This window comes from Micrasema longulum, unplaced genomic scaffold (genome assembly GCF_059751315.1).
Source record: "Micrasema longulum isolate JH-2025_06_02 unplaced genomic scaffold, ASM5975131v1 h1tg001028l, whole genome shotgun sequence".
NCBI lineage: Eukaryota > Metazoa > Arthropoda > Insecta > Trichoptera > Brachycentridae > Micrasema > Micrasema longulum.
Window position 1 is genome coordinate 588,934 of NW_028278216.1, and position 22,546 is coordinate 611,479.

General features: G+C 30.0%; 1 protein-coding gene across 1 annotated transcript in view; it reads left to right on the forward strand.

Moving 5' to 3' along the window:
- The first annotated feature begins 219 nt into the window (after window positions 1–219).
- The window catches only part of LOC148277478 (kin of IRRE-like protein 1), a 203,180-nt gene continuing 180,853 nt past the window's right edge, over window positions 220–22,546 (forward strand). The window contains exon 1 of the mRNA XM_088232848.1: window positions 220–524. The gene's annotated coding sequence lies outside the window, so the exon portion shown is untranslated. The remainder of the gene's footprint in view (window positions 525–22,546) is intronic.

A 22,546-nucleotide genomic window follows, 5' to 3' on the forward strand; every position in this document is an offset into this window, starting at 1 on the left:
AATTATCATAAATGGCTGAGCGTAATTTGTAATGAAGGTAAACCAATAATGTTAAACCGTTAACAAGCTCCCCTCCATTATGACACTTAGGAGTCAAACTTGTGTCCACCTACGGATATCGTCCGTTGCCTCTTTAGTGAGCATGCGCTTTCGTCGACTTCCTGTGGCTGTAAGTCTGGCCCTCAGTTCTACGCGATACTCCGTCGGTGAAGCCTCAAAAGAGGCGTCGCGGCGCTTTACGCCTGTATTACCCTAACTTTAAAACCGAACGTTCCGATTAAAACCATTGAAAAACAAACTTTATCTATTACGGTGCACTGCGTAATAAAAAATGATAACTTGGACAATTTTGGGTTTGGTTTGTTTAAATTTTAGTGGAGTTTGTTTAGCGAAACGTACAAACTTTTGAAGTTTAAAGTTTGTAAATATATCAGTAGGCTATTTAATATATGTACGTGTGTTACTATTTGTAGTGATTTGTGACTTGACTGTGACGAGATTTTCATCGGAAATAACAGCATAAAGTAAGTTCACTAATCTTAACCACGCAAAAATATTTATTTTAAACTTTTTACTAATGCAAATCATTTAGACTAGTAGTTTATAAATAAAAATACTGAAATAACTTTTTTTAAATATAACAAATACTGTAATTAGGTAGGTAATTTATTTTTAACATTAATTAAAAATGCCAATATTATAAAGGTTCCAAATTTAGTTGTAGTACCTCCTGGGAGTTTTAATTCATATGCCCTATACTTTGTATTGTACGGTTTATAAATAACGAGCTAAACCCGGCAATGCTTTGATATTGATAGATTTGAGTATAAAGTCTTAAAGATTAAAGATTAAATTTATAAAATCGAAAGTTTTTTATTATTTATTATATTAAGTTATGATAAGATATGTAAATATATAATACATTATTATTTATTGGTTTCGGTTAGCAAAAAATATGAGGATATGTGGAGATAGGGAATTTGAATAAATAGGTATTAAAACATTATTTTTCTGTCACTTTCTTGAACATGCCTCCTACATACTATGCAAAAGAGACAACCGCATGTCAAATCTTTTATGCCTAACTGAAATAAACAAAATCGACTTTTGGCTGTTCCATTGTCCGCACCTCAAAACTGAATCAATTTTTTTTAGACATGGTAACAAAATTTGTACTTGTTCGTATTACGTTTTTTTAAAAAAAGAAATCATTTGATATTGTTTTTTGTACAAATATTTGTATACCGTGCACCCAAAGACAGTGGGTACAACTTGGTTTTTTTACGGGATTATGAATGGTTTTAGTACCCATAACAAATAATCTATCAAATAAATAAAACAATACGGACATGGTTATGGTAAATACCTGAAGTGTGTCAAAAAATCATTGCTCTATTGCTATTATCCAGGGAGAAAATACGAGAATGCGTTCGTATGAAGAAAGGTCAGACCACGTTTGCTCTTAAGATTAAACATTGTAAGGTATACTTATAATGCTTTTACGTTACCATAGTTATAAGTTAAAACAATTTAATAACCATCGACCTATTAATACACAAAGACGCACCCTGAGCCCTCTTAAACTATGACACTAAACTTATGCCCGAATGCTCAGTCATAGACAACGCGAATTAAGACATTTTTTAACTACCAGCCGGGTTTTGAAGTGAACTTGACATTTAATTTGAAACCAAAATACCTTATTGTGTCGTGAAAGCGTGTAAAAATCTTTTGGAAATACGTAAAAAATATGTCCATGTATTTATAATTTTCTCAAACTGAACGGTTTGGGTAGGTAGGAAGAAATTGCCTTAAGGCAATATGCCCGCCCTTATATGTATATTTATTGTTTATGTATATAAAGTGTCAAACATATAAAAAAGATGGTATGATTTTTCATCGGTAAGTAGATACTAAGGTACTGAAATTGATTGAATTCCAAAACTTTTTTTCTAGTTTACAAATTAAAGGTTTTAAGAGCTATAAACATGCCTAGGCCAAATCTCCTCATTTCCCAAAATAAACAGCAACTTCTTGTCTATCGAAGACACACATGCAAACATTGCCTTTTATATAGTTAAAAAAAGATATAATTATACGGTGTTTGATAAAATGATAAAATGACACATTAGATAAGATAATTTTATTTGTTTAATTATTGCACGTTTTCTATAGATCAAACTGCTGAATAATACTTGTTTTTCAGCAAATAAGGGAGATAAGACGGCGCTGGTAATATTCATTATTTAAGACCCTTAAATTTTCTTTAATGAGACATTGTTTGTATTTTTATCTCCAAAGTTTTCTGCTTTGCGGCTCATTATTAAACTGGTTTATTGTTTGTTTGTTCAAAGAACTCCCACGCAAATGTCCATTTTATATTTTGGTTGTCATTCAGCATGATTTTTTGACAGGTTTGCGTTTTCATTGTCGTTGGCGAAAAAGTCTAACATTGTTCTGTTTTCGTATTTTTAATAGATTTTTCGCAGTGGCGCCCGTTTGCGTTGATTTTTCTTTTTAGGGTTTATTTTTAAAAAAATATTAAAACAGATGTCTTAGCAAAAAATGATGTTATTTCTTCAATAGACACACCTTAGATTTAGAAATTAATACGCTGCTCTAAATAATTTATAAAAAAGATGTAACAAATAATGATACATTATCATCATCAAAACTGTAAGCCGCCCCCAATGGTGTCTAGGGCACTGTGCTGTTAAATCAAATGCAGCGTATTTTGACCATCTGTGGAAGGTAGGGTGATTAGTCTTATAATACAAGTGCCAGTCTAGTGAGAATAAAATACTGAAGTGGAAAACCACCATAAAAACAAATATTTCATGTCGACCTTTCAGGGAGTAGAACCCGGTACTGCAAGCGTGGTAGACGAACCTACCAACCACTACATTACGAGGCGAAAGTTTCTCCAATTGATTTCCTTTTTCAGGATTTTTACCTGAGAACAGCCATGAAATCAATTGCACTTGTTCTTGATTTTATATAATTTTCAGACACATGAGTATAAATATATAAAATAACATAGGAAACAAATGAAAAATTACAAATGGATTTTTTAAATTTATTTTTTTTTAAATAAATAAATATTGGCGTTCTTATAATTTACCTAAGTATTTGAATTTTTCGTGGCCATTTTCAACGAGTTGTAAAAAACTTACTCTAAGAAAATGACAATCAAGTTGGGGTAGAGTAGGTTTGAACCTCGGACCTCTGATCCGTGAGTCCACAACACTAGCCACGGGACCACAACCAGATTCATACACTATTTACATGGCGTATATTTCTTTGTAACGCGTAACTAGAGCTGTACAAATCAGCGTTATTATTTAGGTGCTTTATAGTTGTGATAAATGTATTCAAAATAATGACTTATTATTTACTCACTCAACACATTTGCCTGCGTAATTTACTTATAATGCAAAGTTTTTTTACAGTTGCACTTCTCACAAAAATTCTCACAAAACACGACTAAGCGTCACATCTGATCACACCTAGCGCCTATTAAGGAAAAAAATCAAGATAAGAAAGGCAACTACCCTTGATTTAAAATGATAATACTCGTATATTTAGATAGTACGCATTTGTAACTTGCAAATTCAAATCGTGATTGTAGAACAATGACGGTGTGCGACAAAATGCGACAGTGACTTTTTGGTATTTAATTTTTAAAAAGCCATAAAAATGCTCTACATCTAGATTTTAAAATAATCAAATAAATATATAACTAACCCAAGTATTTAACAACGTACTTTTTTTGTTACATGTATATCTTATCTTGTTTTTTAGTTGTGACATTAAGTGTCAAAAACAAATTAAATTTTAATTATTTTAGTCTGTAAATAATATAAAGAATGGCTTGTAGTCCTCTGAGTAGCATCGCGGACTCAGAATCAGGAGATCTTTGGTTCGAATCCCACTCTTCCACAACTTGTTTTCCATTTTTTGACTTGATTTTTTACGACTAAAAGCTTTAAAATTGAATTATTTGGGCAAAAATGTAGTTTTATTTATAAAATAATAACAATGAACAGAAATGAAGAACGTTTTTAAGAATATGATAACGAAGTTTATGCTTTTACAGGGCCTATAACTTATCATTTAAGTGATAATAGTATTAAGTATGTAGTATTATTAATTCTACAATTGAAAATTCAATTTCAGATTTACGTTTCCGTTCTTTGCAGGGTTCGTCATCTTTATCGATCGACTCAGGGCAGGTTCGCAGGCATGAGTCGTTTCTGGTTGTCACTTTAAGGTGTGTCTGTATTTTATAAATGTTTATTTATTTTATTTCTGATGATTTTTTTTCTTTTTTTTACAGTATACATAAAAGGTTTAACAGAGTATTAAAAAATGAAGGATAATTACATAGAAATGAAATACATATTAACAGTAAAAATAGTAAACAAAAATCCCACAAAGGCATGGCCTGTTCGTGGGTATACAAAATATGTGTATGAATTTTTGCTCCTATAATAAATAGACAGGTATGATATTTCTGTGTAATATAACAAAGAGAAAAGAAAATAGTTTCTAAAAGATTATAAGGTACTTTTTTTATTTTATAGTAAATAAAAAAGGAAATAAAAAATATTAAAAAACATAAAAATATTCCATATTAATATTTACATTGATATAATTAGCTGTACTAAAAATGCATAGCGCGCACGTTGTCATAGTTTCATCGTCCATTGTATAGAAAGACAAATGACAAGTGCGGAGCGTCGCGATTAATTGCGCGAATAGAGCAGTGTGTGGGCGGAGAGGGCAACATCGGACGAGAGGGCGGCAGTGCGAGGAGCATGAGCATGAGCAGCGCAAGAAGCATAGTGTGGCGGGGCTATTACTAACCGCGAGTGGGCTATCCTTACTCGACTTCCTTTTTGAGATTTTACATGAGAGCAACCCTTGATTCAAAAACACTCATCCAGGGTTTTTGTTCCATTTCTCGCACATAACTGTATTCTTTGTTTTGCCTATACACGGTTAGTAGATTCATCATCATCATCATCATTTTTTTACAATACCTAATGGTGCATAGGCGCTGCATTGGTAAACCAAATACAGCGCATTTCAATCATCTGTTACATAAAGGTAACGTGATCCGATACTTACGCTTAAGGTGCCAGTCAATAAACAATAAAATTTGAGATTTTGAACAAATTTTGCTAGTAATATTTCATCTCCATTCTACCAGAAATCGAACTCAGAACCTCATGAATGGACCTACAACGAAGTGAATTTATCTCCATTCAATTTCTCTTTCGACATTTTACCTATTAGTAGCCATCGATTCTAAAAAAATCATCCGGGGTTCTATTTCACTGCGTCCAGACACTTGACTGCGCAGATTTTATCAGGTCATATTTAATGAAAATGATTTGTTTTTAATATTGTTGATTCTCTTGCGTGCTGCTGCGGAAATCATAATCAATCTTCTAAACACATCTTGTGGTCTTGTCTTTTTTCTTTTCTCTATGATAACTAAAAAGAACACCTCACTCATATCTGTGATCCTGTTGGATACCAAAGATCTGGTGGCTTCAAAAAAAAAATTTCAAGACTTTGCTATCATTTCGGCGAAATGATCATTTCCAATCAATTTAATATCTGTCAGTAAAGAATTTGGATCCCTATTTTCTGAAATCCAATGAGGAGCATAGCATGTACTTCTGGATTTCTTTCTTTCGGCATAAAAATGCAAAGCTTTTCGATTAAAGAGAGCTCCTTCACACAATGTTTCCATATATGTAGGCACCGCTAAGGAGACTTTTGCCCTGCGATATGTGGAGGGCAAACTGTGTCCAGACATGGTTAGTAATTTAGGGAAGGAAAAACAATTATTATTAGTGATTTTGACCCTAAAGGTCAAACCGTACTACAGCGGCACTAGGCGGCACGTCGCGGCAGCACAAAATTTTTTTTTACTCTTTTGAATTAAACAAACAGGCCCTTCAGCTGCGCGGCACTTTATACAAAATGTTGTCACACAGCGCCGCTGAAGAGCAGCGACTCCACAGTGTGGTTTGACTTTTAACGTTTTGATCAATAATCCTATTTTTCAGCTAAGTCCAATTGTGTATTGATTACTAGGCGGTAGAGAAATTTTTATAGAAAATATTTTTTACTTCAATGTTCTGAAAAATGGTTCCGAATATTTTTTGTCGCATTTTGCTTTCGATATTACAATATCTGCACGCAACTTAAATTATTAAATTAATGTGAATAATAAAAAATGGAGAGTTACATTTAAAGCTACACATAAATGATTAACATTTTTAAGGTGAATATTAACAAATCTCTATACTAAAAATACTTATGATCTATTGTGAACTGATTTAATTGATCAATGTACATGTCGTCGCCAAGTAGTTCAATCAGACACTCAACTGAGCGACTAGGCTGTTCATTTTATGCCGGCATTTATCTGACTGGCTAGGCTGTTTGTTAAATGAACGTTAATGAAACGGTTGAACTTCACTTTCACGTTAATTTTAATACAAGATAATAAATATGGAGTTGTTTTAATTTTTTATTTATTTTGTTTTGTAAAGTAAGGTTTGGTTTAAATATGGTGGGTTAGTTTAATATAATAAATAATCTTTTTTGAATTTGACTTAATCCTTAATTTAAAAAAAAATTAATCCTTGAGTTAAGTACAAAACCAAAAATGTATTTTTATTACTTAAAAATAACTTTTTTTTAAATTATCGTTGCCTTACCCAATCTATCCTGACCGAGTTGCAGTGTAATCTTTGCCGAGGGAGGTCACGTTTTGTGAGCTCTATCAGTAAAAAAATTCCAAAAGCAATTCTAAGTGGTTTTTTCTGTTTTTTTTTCGTATGTTTTGTACATTGTTCGATTTGTGTTTTTATGTGCGTCTAACGGTGTTTTTGTTTTTCCTGTAAGCGTTGTATGCTTAGAAAATCAGCGAAAATAAAGTAATACAATAGCAGATAAACCTTCTTTTTGAAATGTAAACCTTGTATATTATAAGCAAGGTAAAAAATAATACCACTCCCATATAAAAAAAATAAATTTAAAATATCCTAACCTGAACCGTTGGCTTTTTCTTCGACCGTTTCCAAAGGGCTATCTTTTAACTAGCCAACACGTCAAAAAGTTAATGCCGGCATTTGATTAACAGAGACGCTGCTCTGTTGAGTGCTTATTCAATTATTTGGCCGGAACATACACACGTTTTAGCGTTTTTAGTTTACGAAAATCAACCGATTGAAAAATGAACCAAATATGTTATTCAAAACATGGAACAGGATTCATTTTTCACAGAAGGTTTTTTTTTTCATAAAAAACCCTACTCTTCATTCCCTTAAACTCAGAAAAAATGCTTATTTCTGTAAACATATTTTGCATAGAGTGTTTATGCAGCTCAACTGTAGAATTACCTTGTATCCGTTATTAAAAATATTTCTACAGAAGACAACTTTATTTCCATCCGAACAATCAAATTTTTTCTCTTCCCAGAGACTTGAAATGATATCATTTTGTTAACAAGTATTTACATATTAAAGGTTTTATTTTTGTTTCCAGTTTTACTCACATTTTTAATTTTAAAAAAATTATGCAATTAACACAAATTTTATTTATTGGTTTGAAGATATTGTCATTTGACAATAAGTCCGTCAATAATTAATTAGTAAATATGTATTTATTTATTTATTTTACAGAAACAAACAGTCAACAATGATTAAACTATAATAAAAATAGGTTTAAAGATAGTAAAATGAAAATGATTATGATGATAAAACTGATTCCACTATAAATATTTCTAACATCTTATATCAAATGAAATTCAAATTACAAAACCACGTTATGAGACAGCCTTGACAATATTTCACCAAAGTAGCATTAATTTTCATCGTTTGGTTAGACTTTGAAACACGCTTTATGGCTTGTATGTAATTTGTATTTTACACCTACATCTAAAATTGTGCCTGATTCTTAGCTTAGAAACGGAGTTTTTTTTGCCGTAATATATTATCTCTTTACCATATTTTTTCATTGTTCTTTCATAACTACATTAACATAATGATAAATGAAAACGCACTTCACTTTTATCTTAATTTATATTTGATATTTAATAAATTATAGCTATTAACGAAATTTTTTGTCCGGGTGAGTAAAAAATACAGTTTGAGTGTAAAATTGACCCAGAATTGAGTGTTTTAAACTCAATGGCTACTCTCAGGTAAAATTTCGTTAATTGTGCAGTGGTTGGCGCATACGCCTACCATGTTTTATGTCCTTTAATAAATATCTGGCCATATGGACCTGCATTAGTGATCGTCATACCTAGAAATACACTGCGATGATGCAGTTCCATATGGACTACTGCAAAATTATGATAATTATGATTTCGCCAATTTTAAATCGTTATAGCCTTATCCGCGCCTGACGGTGGTGCGTAAGGCAAACAAGGTAGGGTGAGCAGGTTAACAGATACCGGAGATAGAACCCGGTATCCTATTTATGGCAGGCAAACAAACCAACAACTACACAACGAGGCAAACTTATTTTCACTCTAGTTCTTTTTCAGGATTTTTATCTTAGTGAAGGCATCGAGCCAAAACATTCATCCTGGATTCTGGTTCTCTTTCACACTCAGAGCTGTATCCTTAATCTGCCCAGACACGGACAAAATATGATTGAATCAATCATAAGTTAGTGTTTATTTATTTAACACTTTATAAACGTACACAATTTATTTACATATAAGGGCAGGCATATTGCCTTAAGGCAATTTCTTTCTACCTACCCAAACCGTTTAGTTTGAGAAAATTACATGTACATGGACATATTCGAAGTAATTATCCAGAATCTTGTAATTTGTACAAAAATTTAAATAAAACATTTATTAAAAATTTACACTTCACCATGAAGAGTGAAGAGGAGAGGGGAAAGTAAGGAAAGAAAAAGGAACGGAAAAATGTTAAAAAATACCAAAGTGAAGTATCATAATGATTCATTAAAACCTTAATAAATACATATTATAATAATTATAAGAGTTAAGATTATATTTGAAGCTATTTTGGTATTTATTTGTAAGATTTCGACAATTTTAAGAATCTTCATTGGGATGTACAGTATTTTGCGTAAAATAAACTAAATGGACAAAACTAATGACCAAATTTTCAGAATAAATGGTCAATGTAAATAACTCCCCTTCAAAGTACGATTTTTTAAATAGTTTAGGTTTATCAATACACACTGATAAATAATCGACATCGAAAGCTAGGTACTTAAGAAAGTTAATTTGAAATGACAATTTTGTTGTATTTTTACTACAATTTAAAGAACATTTTCTGTCTGCATTATTTATCAAAAAATTTCATGACGCAATTCAATTATTAGGTGAATGCAATAACATTTGACTATAAGAAACAAATAAAAACAAATTTCGATACGCAAAACAATGCAATATACTCTGCGATATTGTTAAACGCGAGTGTGCTTCTTAGTTTATTTTTCTGGTTAATCGTTCATGTAAATAAATAGGTTTGATGAAAAATCTGGCACCAGAAAACAGTTTTGAAAATACCGACGAGTTTTTGTTGGTTTAATAATTTGTTCTTATTAAATTACGTTTGGCAAAGCCAATAACCATCGTCTTGTAGTGTAGTACTTTTGCTTGAAGTTTTTTGTTTCTAATAAAACAAATAAGTTTGCAAAATCTAGCGCTTCATTACCTTCATGATTCTTAAGTTACTGTTGAATATGAACTTCTTCTGATTATGACTGACTAAAAGGTGTGCAACGCCGTGATCAAATTTTACTCGACTTGTCCTGGTATATTTAACGAAATTATTTTTTTAATTAATAACGATTAATTTCTTTAAATGCTTAGACGTATTTTCCAATGCATTATACGTTCGTCTATTTTCCAATAGATTTTCTTTTAATAAGTTTAATAAATTTATCATTTACCTTATTTAAGTCGTTTCATTATTTATTTGAGTAGTTTTTAATTTAATTTTGACTGCAAGGTTAACATGATAATAATTTTGGAATAAATATCTTAAAATATTTTTTTTAATATACACAATTATATGATCAAAGTGGGTATTTTATTTCATATGACATTAATAAAGACAAACCATTTATTTTGGGCATATTATCGTAGGGACACTTTAAATTGACATAAATAACAATTAATATTTGAGGCAGTGATATCCTTAAAAACTGAAAAATACCTTTATTTACCTAGTTTGTTGTACGTTTTACATTGTAAGATAATTTTCTAAACAAATGAGTATCTGCTTTGTTAATTTACTGTATTTTATAACATATTCAATTTCGGTTAATTTTGCAGTAAGTTTATATGAATATATTCAGTGATTAAGAGGCTTTCATCGAATTTAAGTCTCCCTAAGTCGAGCATCTTATAAACTCCACGGAGATTATTTCATTACCCCAACTGCGTGCAAAAGGCGGGGGCGGAGTTTCCATACAAATAATACCAGAATAAAGTTTTCGAAACGAGTGCCGCCAAATTCAATCATCAATACCAGTTGGTGGTTGATATTCGATATTACTGTTTGTGTGTAATATAATCGTTGCATGACAGGGTAACGAATAAAGATAAATCCATGGATAATGCAAACCTAGTAAAGGTACGTGGGATTTCGGTTGTTGAAGGTTGTAGAGCTCCTACCCCAGTTAAAGATTGACAAAATACGCGAGGTTGATGTTAAATGCGTATTGATTGTATCTCAAAAGAGGTACTGTTATGGAGTGCAAGAGTAACAGCGACGAGAAGTTAAACTGGCGGCACACGAACTAAATGCTAGAACTGAGTGACTGCGTTGAGCTGACTTGGTTTGGCTGACTCATTGGGTTGACTTTTTTGGGCTGACTGGACGTTGCCAAGTCCTGTGGTCTCTTTATAAGCCATTTTCCTTAGTTTTTTTTGTCTCTATGGCGTACGTAGAAGGACGTTTTATGTGCAATACTGTTAGTCTTGCAGAACATAATGTACTGTATTTAATATAAAATGATGACTTGCTTCATCGGTTGTTGCTCTATATTTCAGGTGAAATCACTACATTTGTGTGAGTCATCGATCAATAGACTACGACTCCTGGAGGTGCAATGAAAAAATAAAGGGATCGTCGATACGATGGTTTAATGATTTAATTAATTTTTTAATGCACCATTTTTGTGGATATTCCTCATGGGCGCAGTACAACAAACATCTGGCAGCTACAGTATATAATACATAAGGTTAAGAGTGTAGTTCCCCGTTTAAAATTACATTTCATTTTATGCATATACAGGAGCTATATTACAAAATGTGTTGTAGTTACAAAGTGCATGGTCGGTAAGAAATCTAGCCCCCATGTTCATTTTACAAAAGATTTACTCAAATTAAAATTAACAATAATCTCATTTTATTACATCTAACTTTAAGGAAGTGACTTCGAAGCCAATAGAATAGGACACAAAATGAAGATTGACAAAGATGACAAAGAAAAATTAAAGTGGATTCAATTGATGAGCATATATAACGAGATTTGTGAAAATGAAAGAAGCTAGTATCAGAAAATATTAATAGAAATTTTGATGATTAGATTATAAGGAACTAATGAATTTTTTAAAAAAGGAATTAATATAATTATGTAAATACTCGGTGCAGTGAGAATAAAAATAAACGTATAACGAAGATGGCCGTAAAAAAAATGCTTTCGATAAATCTGGTAATTAAGTCCACGTATTCAAAGGACATATTAAATAAAGACAAGTATTGAAGTAAGGAAAATTATTATTACCTGCCAAGATGTGGCGTTTTATTATCTCTATTTAACTCAACATAAAAATGGCGTGATGATTCTGGTTGTAGATAACGTTATTCTTGCAATCGTGGAAAAATCTCGAAGTATAAAAGTGTTCGCTTTCCAGGTGAAATTGAATCGCATAATAATAAACGTTTGATGCGTTCTTGATCCCCTTTGACACAATGTTCTACTGTTTCTGTATCCTTTCAAGATTTGCGTATATTCATTTTACATATGGTTATCCCTCACATGAAGGGGATTGGATGTTATCCGAGGGAAAATATTCATTTTTATTTTTTACACTAATCGAAAAACTTTGCACGAGTAGATTAAAACTTTTCGTTATTTGTTTATTTATTTTGTTCATTAACGCCCAAAAGGCATTTACAAAAAATAAAAATGAAATACATGCTAACATACTAAATAATAAACAGAATATACAGAAAAAAATTGTGAAATTAGTTAAAAAGGATATGATAAAAAGTTTTACAAAGTAAAAAAAATAAAATAATAATAACAAAGGTATGCAAGAAAGAACAGTAAGCATATAAACAAAAAATGCAAAGATATAAGCTTATGAAATAAATTCTGTAAAGCAAACAACAAATAAAGTATAAAGTTTATATTTGAAACACTAACTTTGCTGTTATTCATTATAATAAAATAAATAGAACAACTTTGTTTTTAACCACTAATTTTTATTTTTCGTTCATGTTCATGAACGAATGAATTGATACATTTTTATTTTATTTCTGTCATGTTCACTAAATACTACACGTGGACCCAATAAATCAAGTGGTTTTTTCTTACATGGGTGGTAATTTGATATCTTTATTTTCGAAGTAAGCCAGGAGAGGACTAAAAGAAATATTGTTTATTTGGTTATTAATTATTGTTTTCTTATTATGAATAGCTTTTTTAATTTCTAAGATTTCTAAGTTGTCTAATTTTAATATTTTATTTTCAACATGAAGTACTTTTAATCCAGTGTCTTTATTGAAGTTATGATTATTTTCTATCTGATGATTAATAATAAAATTATTTTAGTATTTTTATTTTATTTTTTCAATTTTTTGGAGTCTGCTACTATGTTTTTCTTTGTTTTAACCATCATTTTAATCAAATGTGGCAAAAAAATAATATATTTCAGCTTGATTATTTAAAATCATTCAACTTTTCCAAATTTTTTATTGATTTTATAGTTATTGCTAATTTTCTGTATTAAGATTATTATTCGTAAGTCACGTCATCATCAGATAAAGGATGTTATCGTTTGCCAAATAATGATGACAAAATTGGGCTCAAACAGTGGAGAAAAGAATGCACAACTCCACTTACCTGGTGTGGTTTACTTTGTTGAGAAACAAAAGGTCAAGATGAGCTCGCACAGCTATTCGATGATAAGCTGAAGATCTAGTCAACACTGGCTCAGATCTGTTAAACATAACGTTTGGGATACACATCACTGTTATAGTCACTTATTTACTGCCCTTACAAATGAACATCTTAGAGACGCTGATGCGTTATTATTGTCACATGTAGCTTTGCTAGGAACATGGACGATTCGAAAGGCTTGTGGCTTGTAAATTATGCGGATAAGGACAAATATAATAACCGTATTTTTTTTGTCATAATAGAACTTTCGACTGGTCTCTTGTCAAACTAACGATGACAGTTTTTTATTTATGATTGTGCTCTGAAACAAGACTCAAACTAGTAATGGAACGCCTTGTGTACACTCAAATAATGCTCACTAGTTATGAAAAATTATATTTATTATCTCTGAATTTATTGCGCGACAAGTTTGGTGACAACATTATTTCCAGAAACTATCATGTTAATTAGTCTGGACAATCTCGATTGATTATTTTCTTTGGAACTACGATAAGTCAATGGTCTATGTAAACAAACTAACTATCCTTGATGCGTTAGAAGTCAATATAACGTGCACCATTTCTAAAATAATGTGGACTTAAAGTCCAGCGGAGTTCGAATTTGTGTTCTCATAATGTAAATAATTCAAGAATTTTAAATTTAATCAAATATCCATTTATGTAATAAACATTTAATTATTTATTTAAATAAAATCATTTTTTTATTCTAGTTAGTTTCATTTTCTTAATATTCTATGTTTTCATATTATTTTTTTACAATTTAATATACTTTTTATTTTTTAAAAGTATTATTATACTCTTATAGTGAGTATTAACATCAAAATAACTGACGATAATAAAAAAGTTAAACATAAAATTGTATAGATCACAAGTGATTATGTCGCGTATTGTTGCAATACAATACATTATCTCCTATTAATTCGATGATAGATAATTATCGCTAAGGTAAGATAATCCGCTTTTCACATATGTCAGTCCCGCTATGTACATAATATATAAGACATATTGTAAACCCATTCAGTAGATCCAGCCGGGATCCAAGAAAGGCTTATTTAATTACCATGCATTATTGCGTTATATTCTCCTAGTAGTAAATAAACTTATGGGTTAGTAATCGGTAATCATACATTAAAAGGTTTTTTCTTGTTTTTTCAATATTTTTTATCAAACAGTTTAAAAAATATATATTCAATTACTTGTAATAATGAAAAGTTTTTTTTTTGTTACTCAAGGTTTTTTACAATTTTTTTACCCTTTTTACAAGAACCATCAAGCCAATTGATACAGCTCGTATTTAATAAAAAATCATATCAATTATACAATTGTTTTTATTTAATACTTAACAATAGCGCAACTATTTAAAGGAGCAAGTTGCGAGTTGCAGTTAAAAAACATGCGATTATTCCACATAATTATAAATATATTTTTTTATTTTAAACACAACTATAAATGTAAGTAAATATTACTTACCGACAAATTGGTTTTTATTACTTCCATATATGTAATAAAATTAGATTTGGTATTATGTAGATACTCTTCATATTATAAAATAGGATAATATTCATTACAAAATAAAGCTTGATAAGTCAGCACGTGCTTCTTTAAAACCAGGAGATTGTAAAAAAAATACCAAGTTGTTAGAAACATTGTGTTTTTATTTTGATTTTAATTAGAAAACCTTTTAATATATCATTGTGTATGTGCAAGGTGGCACTCAAACCATCTCGAGATGAAAGCTTTTTTTTAGATAGCTTCAATTCTATCCGAATGAATTTTATAATTTAGAGACCAAATTGGGGTTAATTTTTATTCCATTATTTTTTATTTTTTATTTTTTTATGGATATGTTCATATTTCAACATGAACTTCATTGGAAAATAAATGATGTAAGACAAAAATTAAAATATCTTTCACCGTTAAAAGTAACAATTTGTTATTCAAAAGCCTTAAGCTATTAAATATAAATTATTGGGTAAATAATTAATTTTCTTCAATGTTTGCTCTGTATTATAAAGCAACACTTGAATACCTGATCTCGATGAAGCTAATAATAGATGGGAAATATCGAGTCTTAAATATTTAAGCTGACTTTAAATGTTGATTAGATTTGGCATTACCAATTCCAAGTTTCTCTCTATAATGAAAACCTTTTATAATATTATTGTTATAAAATAAGTTTCTATAAAAATGTTATTTAAGACGTTACAGCGCGGGGTGGCATGGAGTTTTTTAAAATTAATTGGCAATTTAATAAAACTTGAATATCATTTTTTAATTAAATAAAACATTCTTAAAAATTTATTTTGATTTTGTGTTTCGATAGATGAACATAATTTATGACACGCAATAAACCTTTGTTTTCAATTAAAAACCCATAAAGCTGGCGTTTTAATTCATTTATTTACGTTTTTAACAGTGCATACAAAAATTTAAGTAAGTCCAAATTTTCGTTGACAAAAGTACAACCAGCCAATGACAACTCTTTTACCAGGATTTTTTTTTGAAAAGGATTTTACCCACAAGAGAGTTTTCAAAACTTACATATTACAAAAGAGATGGACAACATTTTTGATGATAGATTATAGAAACCTCAGCATTTTTTTATTTTTTTTGTACTACAACAGGACAGGAGGGCCCAATTACAGTGGTGAATTACAACACAAAACACCCAGGCTCGAGAAAAATCACATTCAATTTTTGTGTTCTCACCGGGAATCGAACCCAGAAGATCTGTGCGTGAATCAAGCGTCTTCACCGCTACACCACGTAGACCGCAAAAATTTACAAGGCTTATAAGCTATCAGCTGGTTTCCATGTTCCCTTCACAAAAATACTATCCTCATTTGTTATCATACGTTAGTCTTGATAGCTTACTGCGAAATACAATTCTTCAAGTCTGCAAACATTTAGACAACCTAAAATATTCTAGATAAAACCAACTGGTCCATAAAAAAAATTAAAATCTGAAAAATATTTGTGGGTGTTACCTAAAAGGTGAATGTGATTATAAAAAGAGCTTCATCCTCGGGGGACCACTGGTTAACCGAGGATGTTGAAAAACTCGCCCCCTACCTAATATACCGATACTTTACGGATCTGGGCTTGGAGGGGGCAATTTATCAAAATATAAACTCTCGACTTCTACACAGTAGCCAGGCTCTTTACAGACCTGGGCTTGGAGGGCGAAAACTATTCACGGGGACCCATCACAATGAATATTTACAGGTCACAGTGACATCAGGAGCTTGCATTGCACTGACCCCTAACATTAAGAATAAAAATCGTTTAAACGCAAAATAGCCAGATAAATCTTTACCACGAAAATACAAATTACAGATCTATAACTTCACAAAAATATAGTTTTCAAACAATCGGAAAACGGTGACTACTCCATTCAATGACAGGTAATAAGCTCTCTGAATTTATGGATTTGTATATTACCTTCTCTACTACATCTCCATTGTGATATCGTTACATATTATAAATATATTGATGTTATAATTGAACTATTTTACTAACTACAACAGGTTTATATGATGATATGAGGATTGCAAATTTAGGAGTTTGTGAAGGGGAAAAATATTCTGGAAAAAAAACTATCACATATTTTAGTGGCATGTTCTATAGTTATCAAGATATAAATGTTTTTCTGTTGAGATATTTTTTTTAATAAAAAATAATGATTTATATCAAATCAAATTCGTAGTTGTTAGAAAGTTTATGAATATGTTTATTTTCCAGGTATAACATAATTATAAATATTCATTATTTAGGCATGCTGGAGTTGGTTGAGAATTACTTACAATATATTCAAAATATGTTTGGAAAATGATTATAGATTAAAGTTTTATCTTACTTCGTTAGAAAATTTCTTTTTCACATTTTAATCAAGCCTTGATTTCAATCTCGAAGAATATGGCGTTTCGGAGTGGAAAATTGAAGTCGGGTATAATCCGGCAAGGAAAGTTGGTGGGAATGTTTTAAAAGAAAATGCAAATTTTCCATCCATTCCTTTGGGGCTGGTTTATTAATAACTTGGCGTCAGGGATTGTGTAGTATTATAGAATTAAGACAGGTAGGAAGGGTGATTGAATATGTCTTTATGGATACCAAAATTTAGTACATAACAATTTTTTCTATTCAATCAAAATTTTTACCCGTAATCAAATCACATTTTGAGTAAAAAAATATTATCCATAACAACTTTGGTGTTATACATTATCATATTACTTTAACTCGTAATTGTAACAATATAATTTTAGAATTACCGATGGTGATATTTTCCATGACAATGAATGTAAGATTAGGTGGAAAGTCATAGAAATATTGAGAGAAGCAGATATTTCACTAATTCTATTATTACTTTAATACATCGTATTCATTTTTTATCTTTTTAACAATCTGTTCTTTTTTATTTCTCGTATTAAGTGTAAATAATTATTTTGGTGTGTGCATGGAAGTCCTACACCTTTAAACAACAATATATGTAATATATACTGTTTGTTTACCCAATAAAATGAATAAATAAATTTTAACCTCAAAGCCAGAATTTGACGAAATGACATTTCGATTTTCATAGCCAGTTCATGATCATGTGCATTGATTTTGAAGAAATGTGAGTCTTATAATAAAAAAACTAATGTATCAAGATCCAAAAAAACAAATTTATGCTATAAATGATAAGAAATCACTTTGAGAAAGTAGATTCTTTAGAACTTTGTTGAACATTTGACGTTTGGATTTGCATTCGTCTGCCTCTGAGGTACATAAATTATACTTAGAGTAAATAAGATAATTTGAACAGAGACACTGTAGTAACACCTTTGATGGTGGATGGGAAATGATTCGACAGTCGAGCCGCATGGACGATTTATGAGATAGAGAAAAAAGAAGAATTGTGGATGAGTATTAAGAGAGTACTTTGAGAATTAGAACGAATGGATAAACCATGAACTGATGAGCGTTGAAATTTTTCACGGAGATATTTAGGAGCGTATGGACAATGAAGTTCATTAAACAGTCTCTCCGTTGTCTAATTTTAAACCATTTCAGTTGTCTACGATATTCAAAAACGTGGTCATATTTCTTAGACCTAAACTGTACTTTATTATGGTTTATAAAGTAAATAAATACCCTTTCCGCACTTCATTTTGACTTTCTAATTTCAACTTATCTAACTTTTTTTTTTTACTTGATGGTAAGATAATTAGACTTATTAGGTTTATAAATAAATTTTCAAATAAAAAAAAAATGCTTTTACTTAACCAAAGAAAAACGGATCCTTTTCTAAAATAAAATCATTGACTTTAAATTACAAGTAGACGCACTATGAGCCTTCTAAATTTATGACACTAACTCATGGCAAAACGGTCAGTTATGGCTAACGCATATTTATTCGTTTTTTACCCCCCAGCCGGTTTTGACGTGAGCTTGATATTTCATTTGAAACCCAAATGCCTGATTGAGCGTGAAAGCGTGTAAAAACTGTTGAAACTAAGAGAAAATATGGGAGTACGAATTTATGAAGAAAAGTCGGACTGCGTTTTCTTTTAAGATTAAATATTATTATGTATACTTACAAATCTTTAGTAAAAACCGTTCAGATAAAAATAATAAAGATGGTGTAACTCGTCGTTATTGATTAATTTGGTGTTTATTTTGTAGAACTCGATATTTACACTTATAATATAAAAAATCAAACACTGATTCGAGTCTACTGAACACTTTATTTTATTTAAACAAATATAAATAACAAAAATTTCGTGACAATTGTTTCGCCTTGTTAGGGCATTTTCAAACGAATGTGAAGATTAGGTGAAATGAATGTCTTTATATAGTCATATAATTCAAGGTATTTGAGAAACAAAAAAATTCTTAAGAACTATAGCACGTACATCAATCATAATTGCGGGGAAAACCAATAGTTAAGGGAAAGTATTAATTTTTACAAATATAAAAAACGGAGTTATTTAAAAAAACTCAAAAATTAAGCTAAATATTTTTTAAAACAATGGAATTTACAAACTGAATTGTAACGACTGTAATGCAGTTTACGTAGGGCAAACTAGGCGCTCTTTCTTAACCAGATATTTCTAACACCCAAGATCCTTTAAAAATACAAAACTAGATTCTCAATTTGCAAATCACTGAATTGAAAATTATCATAAAATTAATATCTCAAATAAACCAATTCCATTACATGTTGAAAACTTAATATACTTGAACAATTAGAAATTAAAAAATATTATAATATAAATAACCCTAATTTTTAAATAATAAATAAATAAACTTATCTTTTGTCTTCACCACTATTAAATATATTTAAAAAGACTATTTAACACTATGTTCTTTTATGCACACGCTTGCATAATGCGTAATTAAAATATGAATCAGTTTACAATGATGATAAGCTAAGACACGAAAAACTTAATAAAAAATCCAGAAGTGTCGCAATTAAAAAATATTTCTTAAATCTTTTTGATGTTGATAATTATTAATGTAGTTTATATAAGATGGTGTTTTATGTTTCTTATCCAATAATGTTTTCATTTTATTTCGGATGTATTAATTTGTATGATATTATTATGTATTGTCAAAAAAATGTTTTTCCATATGTACGGTCCCAAATGAGTTTTTCATAACTCCTGGGAGTATAATATGTAATTTTTGTATTAATTATTTTATTAATAATTTTGAAAATTCGTAAAATATAAATATTGTAAAAAAATACTTTTTTGTTTATAAAAATTACTTCATAATATTTCAATCTTGTATTTAAATTATAAATAACACCAACCTTTAATCAAATTATTGATATGTTTTCCACAATATTATCTAAAGATATTACACTATAAAGCTTCAATAATTATCTTATAATACATTCATGTGCGTCAATAAATACTTACTTAGTTGTAATTTTTTTTTTGAAATCCAAATATAAATACCTAAATTCCCTATTACCTATTAAACACTTAGCCTTTCGCTTAACTAATGGTTTCCCCCGCAATTATGATTGATGTACGTGCTATAGTTCATAAGAATTTTTTTGTTGCTCAAGTACCTTGAATTATATGACTATATAAAGACATTCAATTCACCTAATCTTCACATTCGTTTGAAAATGCCCTAACAAGGCGAAACAATTGTCACGAATTTTTTGTTATTTATATTTGTTTAAATAAAATAAAGTGTTTAGTAGACTCTAATCAGTGTTTGATTTATAATATTATAAGGTTAACTTGTCGTTAATAAGTAAGAACGTAGGTACTTGTTTATAATTGAATTCTAAATCTAAAAATAATTTATATTTAATTTCAGTAGGTACCTAAGTACTTGTTTATGTTTGAATTCCAAAACATAAAATAATACATTTTCAACTATTGAATTCTTTGGGCAAATGTCAAACTATGCTCTTTTGCCAGCGGAGCTGCACTTTGTGTAGGAATGCAATTTTCAAAAATGTATTGAATGTCAGTCAATATTATTTCCGTGTTACTTAAAACCCCGTAAAAATAAATATATGGATGAAAATTATAAGAAATTTTAGGAAATAAACTGATTGGAATTCATTAAAAACTAATTTTGTTTATAAACATACCAAAAACATTTTTTTTGTAGTAAAAAAAAACATCTTTCCCATTTTTCTGTCTATGCGTTCTCGGTGAATGCAGACCTGGTGAACAATGAACAAAATCATTCACGCACCTTACTTTTTATGCTTTAAACATGCATGCTCATGGCAAAGATTTACGTTTCGCGGAAAACAGAAGTTATTCAGTCCATCTAGGACACTAATACAAACATTGCCTATATATATATATAGATCATATTATTGATATCATATATTAGCAATATTTGGCCAACACTATCATGCGCGTACTGATCGGCACCCACTTGCTACTGGCTGGCTGCGTATCGAACTCAAGCAAAGAACGATATAACCAAATAGAAATCCCTCGCAGAGCCGTTCTGAACGCGCATCCGCGCGCAGGCGTTAACTAAAATTCTCAATAGGCTGTGGAAGCAATCGAAACATATCGATACATTATTTTTCATGTAGTTTTGAGGCGGTGCGACCGCAACACCACGCAGCAGAAACTCGATTTTGGTACTTGGGCACTGAGCATAATATTATAATTGAGGGTACTACTTGCAAACCCGGCAAAATCCAAAATTCAAAAAAAGTAAAATATTAATTAAAACTTATTCAGAATACAATTTTTTACAATAATTTTAACATTGTCTTTCAAATTAAGCTGTCGTAAAAATACGGCGTAATTTGTAAGAATTGACTTCTAAATTGTCGGCTTCGTTGCAAATATGACTAACTCTACTTGAGTTTTGCAAAGATGGTAATGTATAAAATTAAATTTATGATTTCACTACTGTTTCTTGACATAAGCATGCTTATGTCATCACTGCGAACGTAAAAATATTTACTTACCATAATACGAAAAATCCGTTTTAAAAAAACTTGAAGTTAAGTATTGTATCAGTTTTTTGTGATTTGCTCAAAATAAAGAAATATGGATTTTGCCGGGTTTGCAAGTAGTACCCTCAATTATTGTTTTGTGATGAAGTAGGAACACAAAATAAAATGTAGAATTCAATTAAACCATTCCGTTAGTAATAACTTTTAGTTGCTGTAAGAAAAGAGTTTATAATCTACTATATTGTTTTTTTGCGTTCAAATAATAGCCAATTCTTTTTTGTTAAAAAGTCATGTTTTTAACAAGATAATATCAATGTTGGTTTCACTACATTTTTGTAAAACAAAACAATTAACAGTTATTTATCATAGTATATATAGTGAAGTTGGTTGATTTGATATTACAATTTCCTAATAGATATATAAATTATTGTTATTATTTCTGATCATATGTAAATATTATTTAGTTTGTCTTTGATCTCTTAAGTGAAATGTTTATTTGTTCCAATTACCTATGTATTAATTGCTTCCGTAATAAAATAAAACACCCACCTCACAATTCAACGTGCGAACCAAGGCAAAAAAAAATATTTGTTGAGCTTAAGCGAATTACTGTTTAACTGAAAATGTCCTTAATCGATGTTTAATGTGCAGTAATATACAAAATAAATATTTTTTTACATTACACAGATAAAACACATTTTAAAAAAACTCAGTTTTGGAGTTGAATGAAACGTGAGTTACCATAGAATTACCCAACTCCATTTGAGACAAGGGCTGATATTTTTTTCGAAGATTTGTACTTATTCCACTTAGTCTAATAATTGGCAAGTGACTGTATTTCTTATTTCATTCTAGTTTATACTCGTTACATCCGTTTCTATTTTCACAGAATTTATTAACTGCTTCACCCTTGG